Genomic DNA, 14163 nt, shown 5'->3' with positions numbered 1-14163 from the left:
GTTATGTTGCCAAAGTGATCTCACTTGAGTCTCATGTCATCCAGGAAGAAGGCAGGGCACATGCTACTCCTCCATTCTCAGTTAAGAAGACTGAGGCTCAGAGGGGTCCCTGGGAGTCCTTGACCACCTGTTCCCAGTCCCAGAGCTCCAAGTCCCAGGCCTCTCACCTGCTGTCCTCTTGCAGGACCCAACCCTCACGACTCCAGGAGATGTGGGGTGCCACGTACCCAAAGGCTGAGCAGCTGACCTTCACCTCCATACCCTAGGAGAAGCACTGGGACTGGTGTGGATGCTGACCTGGGTAACCCCTGTGGTTTAAAGAGAGGACAAGGGGAGAAGAGGCTGTCAGAGGAGTCATGCTGAAACAGGTACCCAGCCCTGGGCCCTGTTCACCTCCCTGCAGCCACTGACAGCAGAGACAAAGGAAGCAAAGGCTCTGAGGGGCCTGCATCCCTGGGAACAGCTTCCTTGGGACCTGGGGTTGACCAGACAGCTGCTCAGACACATCCCCAGACCCCACAGGGACCCCGATTTGCCAACACCCCCAAGCGGGAGACTTGAGCTCCCTGGATTTCTGCCCTGGCCTGGGCACCTTGAAGAGGCTTAAAAAGCTGTTGAGATGCCAGGGCAGGGGCCCTGAGTGGACCCCAAGGCCTGCCCAAGTATGGGCTGCAAACTTAGGTTTATCCTGGCCCTCAGAAAGCTTACAGTACAGCAGACTTTCAGGCTCAAACAGGCCTCCCGGGCCAACTCACCTATCTTGTTCCAACACACTCACTCTTACACTTTGGGAAATAGCACCCGAAAGAGGAGGATCTATCTAATCCTGGGTAGAACTGAGGCTATGTCCAGGCACTAACACTTCAAGACATGTGCTCCTTCCACTGCCTCCTCTACCCTCATCTCGTCAGTGCTGCCCAGCCCCTGCCAAGCACATCTGATCTCTGGGCTCTTGGAAATTTCCAGTGTTCCTTCTCTGTCCTACATGTTGGGAGGGGTGGACAATGGAGTTGCTCAGTGGCACAGGAAAAGGACAGCCAATGAAATTGGCTTGGCCTACAGCAGTAGATACTTAGGTTAGATATGAGGGTGAACTTCCCAACTGTGAGAACCACTACATTTAGGCTGGAAGGCTACAGAATGCTTTCTCTGAAGGTTCAGGAAACACTGGAAGGGCTGATGTTGTCTGCCAGAGGTGAAGGCTGGGCAGAAGGATGGCTTGATGGACTTGATGGGAAAACACTACGCAATGTTGAATTGGGAGGACAGCAACCTCACCTCACACCAGGAGCCAGACAGACACCCTCGTGACCCCATTGGAGTAGCTGGCCATGCACTGGTACTGCCTGGCATCACTGGGAATGATGTCACTGACCTCCAAGGACAGGTTGGCCAGCTGTGTGACTCTGCCCATTGAGGCTGACAGGACTTGCCAGTCTCGGACCCATGTCAGGTTGTAGGGGGCCTCGCCCAGGACCCGGCAGGACAGGATGATGGTCTCTCCTGGGCACATGGTCACACTGGGGACAGGGACCAACTGCAGTGGGGGCTCTGCAGGAACAGGAACACAGGAGGCACTAAGGGGCTGACATGGGGAGGGGGACATCCTGCAGGCCCACCATGCTGGGATGGCACCACCCTACCTCCGTCACACACCCGCCAAGGGTTGCACGTGTGTGCTGCTCCCCACACATCGGCCAAATGCAATATTTAGAAGAGCCACACCACTCTTCACACCCTTTGAGCCAATAATTCCAACCTGGGGAATAAAGCCTCAGACAAATACAGAGCTATTCTCTGTACACACAGCAGCCAAATGTGGAACTAAAAAAGACCACTGCCCACAGGAGGAAAGAACTAAGAAACCTGCTCTCTCTCAAGAGGAAAAGGCCATAAGAAGTGACAGATCAGAGGCCATCTAACCAGGGACGTGGGCTGAGAACCTGCAGGAAAAATGCTGGGTCCTCATGCCAATGACCATGATGTCCAAGCATCCTAAAGGGGGAATCTGACTCTGGACCAAATCAAATAGCATTAAGTATTACTTACTGTTCATTTCATTAGGTTCAATCACAGAATCTTTATTACACAGGAAAATCAATTTTTTTTTAAAAAAAAGAGATACATACTGAAATGTCACATTGACTACAATTTACTTTTTATAAGTTTAACTATAAAGTGAAAAAGCAAATACGACAAAAGATTAGCACTCGTTAGGTCTGATAAACGCATATGCAAGTTTCCTTACTCTGTTTTACTTTTCTCTGCTCACCACTTATAAACAGTAAAACATTTGCTGACATGCTAGTGTTAGATGACAAATTATCCCATTTTTGTTAAAATGCACACATAGATAAAGGTGCAAAAGGCAGTAAATCTGAATGCTCTCAAGGTCCTCTCCACAATGGAGGGGTCATAGGTCATTTCCATCTCCTTTTGCTGGTTTATATTCCCCAGTTCCTATAAGGAGCATGCGTGATTTTGTGTGCAATTAGGAATACAGAGTGGTGATCTCTCCATGTTCTTTGGGCCCCTTTTCTTCTCTTCAAGAGAGCTTAGGCTTATTATTTTTAAAATAAAGCCAATTTCATTTCAGGGGGGTCTGCGGTGTTTCCAACCTTCCTGAGCCCAGTGGTGCCACGTGGCTGGGCCTGGAGGAATTAAGGGATCCCAACTACAAGATGGACAATGAGTCCTGGAAGGGCCTGGGAGCTGACCAGGCCCCAGACACCAGACCAAGAATTCAAGGGTGGGATTGAGGCTGGGGGCTGGGGCCATGGCCCAAGTGCTGGTTCTCAACCTTCCTGCAACTGAGGCCCACAGGCCATTTGTGGCTGAGACAGGCCAAACGGGAGCCAGCAGGCAGGTGCAGCATGAGCATCAGACTCTGGATGATGGACAGCCCCCAGCAGCTGGCTGGCACGCTCGCTCATGGATGGAGAAACCCTGGGAGGAAATCCTAGAGGGAGAACCAGGAAGAGGGTAGGGAGGGTATATGCAGATGGGCCCAAAGGGACAGACCTGTGACGACAGTCTGGGTCTTTGCTCGTCGGGTCCCAGCCCTGCTGATCGCTGTGCACTCATAGGTGCCTGCCTCGGCCTTAGAGGCCCATGGGATCTCCCAGCTGCTGTTCCCTGACTCCCTGCGAACACAGAACAGCTGGAGACACACAGTTGCACTGACCCCAGTCAAGGTCCTCCAGCCTCTTCCAGCCCTCAGGGGACTTGGTCCCCTGAATCCTGCCCAGAAGGGAGGCCCAAATCCTCTTGGAGACATGGTGAGAAGAGGCAGGCAGCCAAGGACATGCAAATCCCACGATATGCTGTGTGACTTTGAGCAATTCCTTTTCCCTCTCTAAGCCCTGGACTTCCAACCATTAAGGGGAAGGGGCCCAGTGGTCCTTCCTGCTCTGACCAGCACAGAGCTGGGCCTGCATGGGTTGAGTTTTCAGAATATGGGGAAGGCCCATGACTCCTTCACAGGGTGATGACCCAGTAGTGGTCATGCTGGGAGGTTCCCAGGAACACATTATGACCAAGGCCAAGGTCCCACCCACTCCTCACAGATCCCTCCAGGGCAGTAAGCTCCCAGGAGCCCTGGGGCTGGGGACAATGAGCAGCCATCAATCACTAACTGAAAGTGCCTCTCCTTGCCCAGCCTGGCTCCCTCCCACCACAGCTGTAGCCGGAAGGGGAGGGCGCTGTGCACTGAGCAGGAGACCATCAGGGGCTGGTGCAGGTAGCTGTGGATCCTGGGGGGCATGCTGCCATGGGGGCACCTACGGGCAAGGGCCAGCACTCAGGATTCCTCCCCGCACACCCCCTCTGCCTGTCCTCACCACACCCAGTGGCAGAGACCCGCAGGAATGAGGCAGGGGCAGGGAGGCCAGGATTCAATCCCTGACTCCACCATCTGGTGGCCACCAAGAGCAGGTAGTGTCACCTCTCTGAGTGTCAGTTTCCACCTCTGTAAAAGGAGGTTAATTGCATTACTGACGTCACTGAGTCATCGCGAGGAGCTGGTGAGAGACAGAGCACGGAAAACACTCGGCATCTGCACGTGGCACAGCCCGCTCCATGGACGAAAGCTCCTGTGGTTGTTATGGTTTGTGAGAAGACTGACCAGGATGGACCAGGCTGTGCCACCATTTTCTCAACTGTATGGGACAAAGAAGTCAGCCCAGCCCTGAAATCTGATGAAATGCTCCCCAGTCGGGACTCTCCAGGGCTGTGGTTGGGGCTGTGCAACTGCTTGTCCACCTGGACGGTCAGTTTCACTCAAAGTTGTTGGAGGGAAGCCCTTTTTTATGTAACAATAAGCATAGTTGGAGCATGGCTGTGAACATAAAATTTACATGCATTTGTGAGGTAAAGTAAGAGACTTCAGTGAGATCTCACAGCTTTGTGGTGAGCCTCTTGGGACCCCCATCAGACACCACTGCCCTCCTAATCTGACCCTGGACTTGGGTGACACGTAATTCTTTCCTTGGCTATTGGAATTGCTTCAGTGGAAGAGTCTGGGAATTGCCCCCCAAGGTGGGTCTCGGGCCTTCAGGGCTTCGCTGGGTGATTGTGGGCATGCACTCAACCCTTGTGCTGCTCTCACTCCCATTCCCACCAGAGATGCTCCGAGGGTGAGACAATGTGCCAGACCTCCTCTGAGCACAGAGCTGGGGGTGGGAAGGCGGTGGGTGACATCATGCTATGGGCTCCCAGTCACGTCCCAGGGGAGAGGGGTGTCCGACCATCCAGCCACGTCCTCAGCTGTGTGTACAGCAGCCACCACTCACCCCCACACACTGGAAGCCTCTGCAAGATCAGGTCTGGCTCCCTCTTACTCGGGCTGAAACAGTCCAAGGACTCCAGCCCCAGCCCTCCCCATTCTCATGTCTCCAAATCTACAGCCTCCTGCTCTCAAACTCCCAGCCTCCCAGACCTGGAAGAGATGGGAAGCAGCAAAAACCTAAACCTGCCACTTTCATCTAGAGCTGACATGGAGCCCAAAAGCCAGAGTTAAACTCCAAACTCTTGGATCCACCTGAAAGGACAAGAGAGAGAAAAATAGAGGCAGTTATCCCCCTGCTGAAATTCCTTGCTGAAAATTCCTCCTCCAAGCTCTAAATGCCAAAGGATGAGGAACCCAGGGGCCACAGCAGGGGAGTGGAGGACAGGAGGCTAAAAGAAGGGGTCCCAAGCCCCTCACCCTGCCCTGTCCTCCCCTACTCAGGTCCTTAAAGTCCTTCTCCTACCCATGGGCACCTTGGCGCCCTCCCTGCATCCCTGTGCGAGGTGGTCAGGGGAGTCTGAGCCCCCTCAGGAAAGCTGATGCTGGAACATCAGTGACACCCACCTCTGTGAGCTGCTCCCAGGCCACTGCCAGGGGCAGGGCAATGTGGGTGGGAGGAAGGAAGGAAGCCAAGTAAAGAGGCTGATGGCCAGTGAACTCAGACAGCCCCACCTCCCTGCTAGGACCAAAGGCATCTGGAAAGCCAAAGACTCTGCCCTGCCTTCTGGGAACTTCTAGCCTGGATGGTGAGACCTCAAGGACACACAAGAAACCAGCAAAAAGCCATATATGTGGGAACCAACACAACTGCACCAGGAGGTAGAAAACACTGAGGTGAAATACAACAGAAATTTAGACCTAACTAAAAATAACTGCTTAAGAATGCAGCAGCCATCCCAGAGGCCTAGGACGGGGATATGGGTGAACTTACCTGTAGTTAAAATCCTCTGTACATCTGTAGGTGAGATTTAAAGGGTGTTGGAACTGAGCCCTGGCAGCACTCAGACACCCACACAGGTCACAGTACCGGAAATCATCATAGTAGCTAATACTTACCAGGTGCCAGAGGCTTCACTGAGCATGTGGTGTGGGATATATTATTTAATTATCATCATCTGTGAAGGTAACTTCCAGCTTTGTTTCCACTTTCCACTAAAGAAACTCAGGCAAGTCAATAATTCATCTCAGGTTACATTGTTAGTGAGTGATAGACCCAGTGTGAGGGCCCGCACTTGGCCGAGCTCTTATACACCAGGATACGAGGCTGTGGAGAGCAAAGCAGGATGCCAGCTTGAGTTCCAGTTCCAATTTGCCATTAGCTTAGTCCAGAGCCCAATACCTCTGGCTCAGTTCTACCCCTGAACTGCTTATCCTTCAGTGTTTCCTGCTCAGAGAGTCCCTGGATATGGAGTTAGGCTTGTCTTGTTTCTCTTCTTAATTCCTACAATGAGTCACTAAGTTAGATCCATTGTTTCTACTTTCAGAATGCTCTGTACCTGCCCCCCTCCTCGCCACCTCTTCTCTCCCTGCCTTGAACCAAGCCCCATCATTGCCCACCTGGAGTAGTCCCATGGGCTCCCTCCTGGCCTCATCTCCAATCTCCCCCACTGGAATCCTTCTTTCAGCTGCTGACAGAGTGACCCAATCTACAATGTAAATCTAATTGCATCAAGTATCTCCCTTCCCCACCCCTTAAACATGATTAGTAGCTTCCCACGACCAATAAAATAAGATACCACTTCCTTGGTTGAGCATATAAATGCCTTCATACTTTGCCCCAGCCTACATGTGCTAGGCAGGAGTCTATGGTGGCCCCAGGGATCCCTTCCTTCCTTCTGTTATTCACTCTCTGTGCAATCTCCTCTCCTGACCCACTTCTAACCAGTAGAATATGTCAAATTGAATGGGATGTTACATCTAAGATTAGGAAAAGACCTTGCGATGCGCATTGCTGGCACCCTCCCACGTGTCACGCTCTCCTTAAGCTTTGCTCACCTGGATGAAGCCGACTGCCATGCTGTGAGCTTCCCTATGGAGAGGTCTGGAGCCAATGGCCAGTGAGGAACTGAATCCTGCCAACAGCCACGTGACTGAGCTGAAAAGTGTACCAACCCCAAGTAGATCCTGGAGATGACTTTGGTCCTGATTGCAGCCTTGTTGGATACATGACCCAGAGCAAGGATGCACAGAAGCTATGCGATAATACATGTTTGCTGCTGTAAGCTAGGTTTTAGGATGACTTATTAAACAGCAATAAATAATGAATGCACTATGTGTCAGCCTTATCTTTTAGCAACTTCTATTTACACTCCCAATATTCTGATCACAGTGAACTTATTTGTCCCCAACACATCACACACTTGTCATCCCCACGCTTTTTATATATCTTTTTTTTTCCTACTCTTAATGCCATTTCTTTCTTTTCTGCCTGGTAAACACGTGGTCCTTCATCAAGACCCATCTGTAATAGGACAGTTGTTCAGCTGCCTTTCCCAGTTTACAAGTTAGCCGCTCCTCCCATCTGCTCCCAAGACCTTCACTTGTGCTGGTGAAGGGTGAATGGGTGAAGGTGCTCCTCTGTCTCCACCTTCTTCATCCCTGCTCCCCTCACACATGCTCCTCTCCTCCCAGATTGAGAATTCCAAGTGGAAACAACTCTACCTTCATCTTCCTATCATCCCCAGCACCTAGCATAGGGCCATGTACACATGTGCCATGATGCTTTTAGTTAGACAAAACTTAAAAAATTGATGTTACACGAATGAACCTCTCGGCTCAGTTTCTTCATGTGTATAATAATAATCATCATAGTAAAATAATACTGTGCCATAAAAGCAATAATAACAGAATAATATGGTAATTATAATAGTAATGATATAATAACACTACTAATAAAATATCATAATAATAATGTAATAGAGAAGGGCAAATCTGACTCTGTAATTGATCTGTTCTTTAGCTTTAACCACTGTGCCCTGCTTTCTAGGCTAGGTCTTGCTAGCGCTGCACCTTTTGTGAAACAATGTTGCCTTTAGCCTGAAATAGACAGGAAAGCCTATTCTTGGGGCTCTGACCTTTAAGGATGTTAGGGCTTCTGCACTTAAGTGGAGATGGCAAGTTGCAAAATAGAGAATAACCTGTTTTGTTGGAAGTTTACAGAGACAAGGTGACCTGAGACAACCAAGTTTACAGAGACCAGGTGGACAGCTGCAAGAACAAAGTATGCCTGCAGCAAGAAGTTTGCAACAATCACACCCCCTCCCTTGTTTTTGTTTTTGTTTTTGTTTTAAAGGAGCCTGTGCTCTGACTACAGCAGATGGTTTTCCAAGGCATTGGTCAGCCACCCTCTTGGTCTGGCAGCTTTCCAAATAAAGTTGCTATTCCTTGCCCCATCACCTCAGTCTCCCAATTTATTGGCCTGTCGTGTGTTGAGCAAAATGAGTTTGGACTCAGCAGCAATTATAATAACAATAAAATAAATCCATGAGCCAGGCTCTACACTAAATGTCTTCACATCCACTATCTCTGTGCCTCAAGATATCCTACTGGTTATTAAACTATATCCATTCCACACAGGCTCAGGGAGGTTAAATAACTTGTCTAAAGCCTCAGAACTAATGATGGTGCTGGGATTCATTCTAGATCTGTCTGATTGCCCCGCTGGTTTTCCTTCCGCTACAATCTTTAATTAAAAGGTCCCCAAGAATAAATTGTTAAGGACGATGGGAGGTGCTTTTGGAAAGGGAACAGGCAGGTTTCTCCAGGTTCTAAGATTGGTGTGTAAAGCTCCTGGAGGAGTTGAGTAGGGGAGGGGACAAAGGCATAGGTGATTCCTCTCCCCAAGCAAACTAGTAAAGAATGACTGGAGAAAAGATCAATAGTTCAGGTGTAGTGGGGAGGGTGATGTAGGGAAGGCACAGGGGGATCCCCAAGTCCATAAGGAAAGTGCTCTCCAAGGGCCTGAAGCTGAGCAGTGGATCCAATTAGCTGACTGATACATGGATACATTTAGGATGGGGTAATGTTGGAAAGGGGTGCACTTGGCCTCGGGAATTTTGGTGAACTTCCAGGATACCTTGAGCCTCAAGGCACAGCCACAGGCCCATGATAGCTCTGAGGCTGACCGTAAAAGGCCAGAAAGTAAGGGGGTGCTGATTCCTGGAAATCTCTGCCCCTTCCCCAAAGTAGTTGGAATAATCCTCCTACTCATTAGCATATGAAATTGTTGAGCCCATTAAAACTAACAATCCCACACCTCGTGGTCGCTCTCTCTCTTGCCTCCTGAGATGGCATCACTGTGTATGGACTGTGTATCTGCTTTCACTTTAAACACTTCACAGGCCTCAGTCTCCCTCCCTCTGGCCTTTTGAGATGGCCTGCTTTCTGCCTATGGAGTGTGTATCTACCTCTTGTCACTTTCCCTTCTGAGTGAGATGGACCCTACTCTGTCTATGGAGTGTGTATTTCTCTAAATCAACCTGCTTTCACTTTACTGTGCCTCACTCATGAATTCTTTCCTACCTGAGGCAAGATCCTATTATCAGACAACATTGAGTAATTGTGACTTTAGTGACAGGTTAACCAATCAAGTCAAATGCAGGAACCAGGGCCCCAAGGGAAGAGGTGTGTTTTCCCTCCTGATGGCATAGTACTTTTGCATCTATTTTAAAATCATATTTCAAATGACTGAACAGGTTCGAGAGAATGTTTTCATTGTTGGGCTTTAAGGCTTTAAGTCGGTTTTCCCTTTGAAAATTATCTAGTTTCCCTTATCTCTCTCCCCTTCCCCTGTGAGCTGTGTGTGAGCAAATTTCCTGGAGGGGTTGGGGAGGTGGGTGTTGAGAATTAGCATATCGAACAAACCCAATAAACCAAATGAAAATTAGCAGACTCCCAACTCTGACATCTAGTCACTGCACTAAATTGAGGTTAATGTGACCCTGTACTTTCTGTTTTAAACAAAGATAAGGAAATAGAGTAAGTTCTATTCCATTTCCCTCTGGGCCCATAGGCATTCCTCCCCCATGATGAGAATAAAAACAACAAAAGAACAGGAGTGGGGAAAAAAAGGAGAGAAAAGATCCCAAACATGTTAGTGGAATATATATGTACATTCTTTGCTATATAACTTAGTAAAAGTTTATGGACTGAGGATAAGGAAGCCACACTGAACAGATGCACTGGGTCTGAAATATGGTCCAGTTAAGTCTGTAACAGGGTGAGCTTTACTTTGAACATTCTCCAAGTTGAAATGAAAGCTTCGCGGAACAGATACATAGGCAACATCAAATACAAACGCTGGTCTGGCACTGCTTCCAAAAGGAGGAGAGGAGGGGTTTGAGGGCTGGATGGGGAGGGAAGGGAAGAGGGAGGGAGCAGTGAGCCAGCCCCACCTCCCTACTGGGGGCTCAAACAGTCGCTGCCCTGTGACAGTATATTTACAGGAGCTATTTAAGTCATTCTAATTGACGTCTTCGGTGGCAGCTAGTAACCTATTGAGGGGATGGCAGGGATTGCCCGGTGCAAAGCAGCTGGGGCAATGAATGCTTTGCCTATAGCCACCAAGTCATCTGTGGTTTATGGCCAACCTTTCTGCTGAAGGAGGAGTTTGGTCTAAAGGCAAAGTCCTTTCCTGCACCTCCCACCCCAGCACCCTGAGGTGAATCTCCTCCAGGAAGCCTTTGATGTCGGTCTAGCTCTTAGGACAATGGAGAGAATTCCTTCCAGCCTTTCTTCTTCTTCTCTTCTCCTCTCTGAGATGTTGTCATCCCCATCTCCTTCCTTTCCATATGTTCTACAAGGTTGATTTCTCTGCAGAAGGTGACTTAGGTGGAATCTAAGTCCTGGTTTTGTACCGCCAGACCTAGGTTTGAATCTCTGGTCATGGGCGTATTTCTCTGTAAGATTCTGATTCCCACTGGAACACCCACAGCACACAGCTGCTAGGGTGAGGGGCAATGGGACGAGACATACTAGTGGTACTGCAGATTACCAGAGCCAAGCCATGGAAGCTTCTAACGTCAATCTCCTTCCCTTATGGAGTGGAAACCAAAGCCACTGTATTTATCATTGGGGTTCAGCAAAGCCATTCTGACCTTTACATCTTTCACAATATACAATGGCTTACTCACGGAAAATATTTTTCCTCCCCTGTGAAGCAGTGTATCTGAGTTTGATGCCTCTTCCTTCATCCATAACTAGACCACCTTGGGCTGTTGTTTAATCAATTGAACCTCATTTTGGTCTTTTGTGAAATGGCAGTAATAAAAGCAATAATAGTATCTTCCATGGAGGGTTTTTATGACATTCCAGTACGAGCAGGCATGATAAGGACTCAGGTGTGGTTACTCTGGTCTTTTTCTCTTTGCAAGGACTCGCTAAGCCTCACAGCAGCTGAATCAGATTTCCTAGGTGCTGGAGAGCATCTCACAGAGTGATAGCTCCCCGGTGGACCTTTACTTGTCCCCAAATTCCTGTTGTCCTCCTATGGAGACCTGAACTCCTCAAGGGAGGGGTGGGTGTCTGCCACATCTTTGTAGCTTCCAGAGTCCAGCTGTTCTCTGGGCACATCTGCATACTAAATGAATCTTTACTGAATGTAAGTCTGTGGTGTGGCGTAAATTTGCAGAAGTCAATTTTATTCCATAGACACTAGGAGAAGTCTTCTTTCTGGACCCAAGTGCTAAGCGAGTGGCCTCTGTCTTTGGGGCACCCCATGTCTCCTCTCCTCTCTCTTTTCCCTTGCTCCTCATCCTGTGTCTTTCTCATCCATCCCTGGCCTTGGGGAAAAGACAAGATCCCTGGCACTTGGCACCTTCTCCCAGGGGCTCGTTCCCAAGTCTGAGCTCCTCCACAAGGAAGTGAAAGCCTTCACTCTCTGACAGCAGAATGCTGTCTCCACTGTGGACTTCCCTGGCCTCTTGGGAAGACTCTGGGAATTCTCAATTAATCCAGTGTTGGGGAAGAATTGGACTTTTGGATTCTGTGATTCCTGTCTGCCTTCTATGACTTTGTGATTGTCTTTCTGCAACGGTTGGATCTCAAGTGGAAAGTCAAAATGCTGGGAAAGCCTGTTGGGACCTAGGGCTGCAGGACCCCACTGGAATCCTTCTGGAACTCTGGTCTACAAAATCACCACCGTTCAGGTTGAAGCAGCTGGGGTAGAGAGCGTGGAATCAGCTCAAGGTCCTTGGGTACTTTCTCTCCTCTCCCTGATGGACGTCCAGAATCTCAGCTGGAAAATCACAGTCTGTCCTGGGGTTTCATCCAGGTTTTTTTTTGTGATTATGATGGAGGACCTGCCTTGAGTTCCAGATGCCCACCTTCATGGTGTGATTTGCAGGGGAGGCAGGGAGATCCAAACTGGATGCCCAGGGCCTGACATGCAGCCTGAAAATCTAGGTTCCAGATTCATTCCTTTAGATATGTGGGGCATTTCTTCACTAGAGTCCCTGTTAACACGTAAGGTCCCTGGGAGTGGGCTGATGTTATCCCCATGTCCAGCCCCTCTTTAGAAGGGCTTGAGTACTCACAAGAAGTAGACACAGGGGAGGAGGCAGAGAACCACAAGGGAGGGGATGAGTAAGCCAGAAACTAAAAGAGACTCCCCTAGTTCATAGACATCCTCTGGAGCCATCCTGTGGAGGAGAAGTTGCAGGCAGGAGGCATGAATGTTTCCTTAGCATCTATCATGTGCCAAGGTGTCTCATTTGTCACAGACAAATAAACAGACAAAACTATGAGATAGCTCTTTCCTGCCTTCCGCACTCAATACCCTAGAATATAATCTCCATGAGGAGAGAGGATTTGTTTTATTCACTGCTACATTCCCAGCATCTAGAGCAGTTGCTCACTGCTCAATCAACATTTGTTGAAACAACAAGAACGGTTATAACCCATTTTTCCTGTTGAGGAAATGGAGTCCCAGAAATGTTCACTGATTATCACATTCCACATAACTGGTAGATGGTAGAGGCTGGATTCTAACTAGGTCTCCCCAACCTCACTGATCAAGTTTTTCTACATGCATTTGGTTGTGATTCTGCCCCTACATGTGTCCACCTTGGAGCAGGACCCCAGGACCCCCACCCATACCCACCTAGGAGTGCCACCATTGAGCTTTGGGTACCAGCTTGAAGAAGCAGAAAGGGATCCAGGCTGAGATTAAGGGGAGCAGTGCCCCAGCATCCTGAGCAAGCCTTGGGTGTGTCTCCATATGTACTGGGCTATAGTGTCCTCCTCTGTGAAAATGGGGTTACCAACAGCCTCACAGACAGGATGTGAAAAGTAAATGAGACCACGGGTGGGCACAGGAATTGGAAAGCCATAATGTGATAACCACATTTGAAGGAAAGTTCCTCACTGCCTAAAACCTGCAGCTTCCTCAATTAGAAGGACTGCACAGAAAGGGAGAGGGAGGTGAATTGCTCTCATCCTGTTCTGACTGTGGTAATTGGCCAAGTTATTTGCTCCTCAATTCTGAACCCCCTTCCCTCCCCACTTCTCCAAGAAAAGGAGATTATTTTTAATTACAGTTTTCCACCGGATAAATGAACCTCCACAATAACTTAATGAGAAGGACATGGGACCGGGAGACAGCATGTTTGCTTATTTTTGGAGAATTTCTTAAGCTTTATTATTTCCAGGCCATCCCTGCAAGAGTCCCCATGGCCGGGGTGAAGAACATGGGAAAGATACCCAGGATTTCTGGGATGTTCATTTGTGATAGCTGAGACCAGAAAGAAATACTCTTTCCTTTCATGAAAGGAAAGCCCGAGACTGCTGTCAATCATTTTGGCTGTTCTCCAAGGGAGCAATTTCTCTGATACAACCGAGTAGCCCAAAGTCCCCTTAATAATGACCATAGCATTGAACAGGATAGCCCTGCTTCTCTGCATCCTCAGTTTCCATTTTTGCTTAGATCCTGTCATCACACGTTGGATTCTTACAACATGTTCCTGATGGATGTCCCAGGATAACTTACCCTAAAATCCTTCATTGGCTGTCCCTGGCCTGAAGGATAAAATCCAAACTCTTTGGTTCCTTATTATCAGAGCTTTGCCTTCCTCTCCTGAGAAACTGCACAACCTTGCTCTTTGGTGCCTCTGAACATTTAAATGTTGTTCCTTCTGACTTGGGTCTTTTCCTCCTCCACCTTCTTGACCCTTCAGGGCAAATTAGCAGGGAAGCACTTTCAGATCTTCTGAGGCAGCTCAGGGTGGGGGGGTCTCAGCACCCACCCCAGAATGCAACCCACACAGGTCAGAACACGTACGAATGTCCCTGCCTGGTATTCAGGGGCTCCGCCATCATGTGCTGCCCCATCTGGAATGAAGAATGAAGAGAGAGGCTAGAGAACTGTACAAGACTCTTTGCTG

Source organism: Vicugna pacos, chromosome 11, assembly GCF_048564905.1.
Source record: "Vicugna pacos chromosome 11, VicPac4, whole genome shotgun sequence".
NCBI lineage: Eukaryota > Metazoa > Chordata > Mammalia > Artiodactyla > Camelidae > Vicugna > Vicugna pacos.
The sequence above is the reverse complement of the archived record's forward strand: the minus strand, read 5'-3'. Positions refer to the sequence as shown.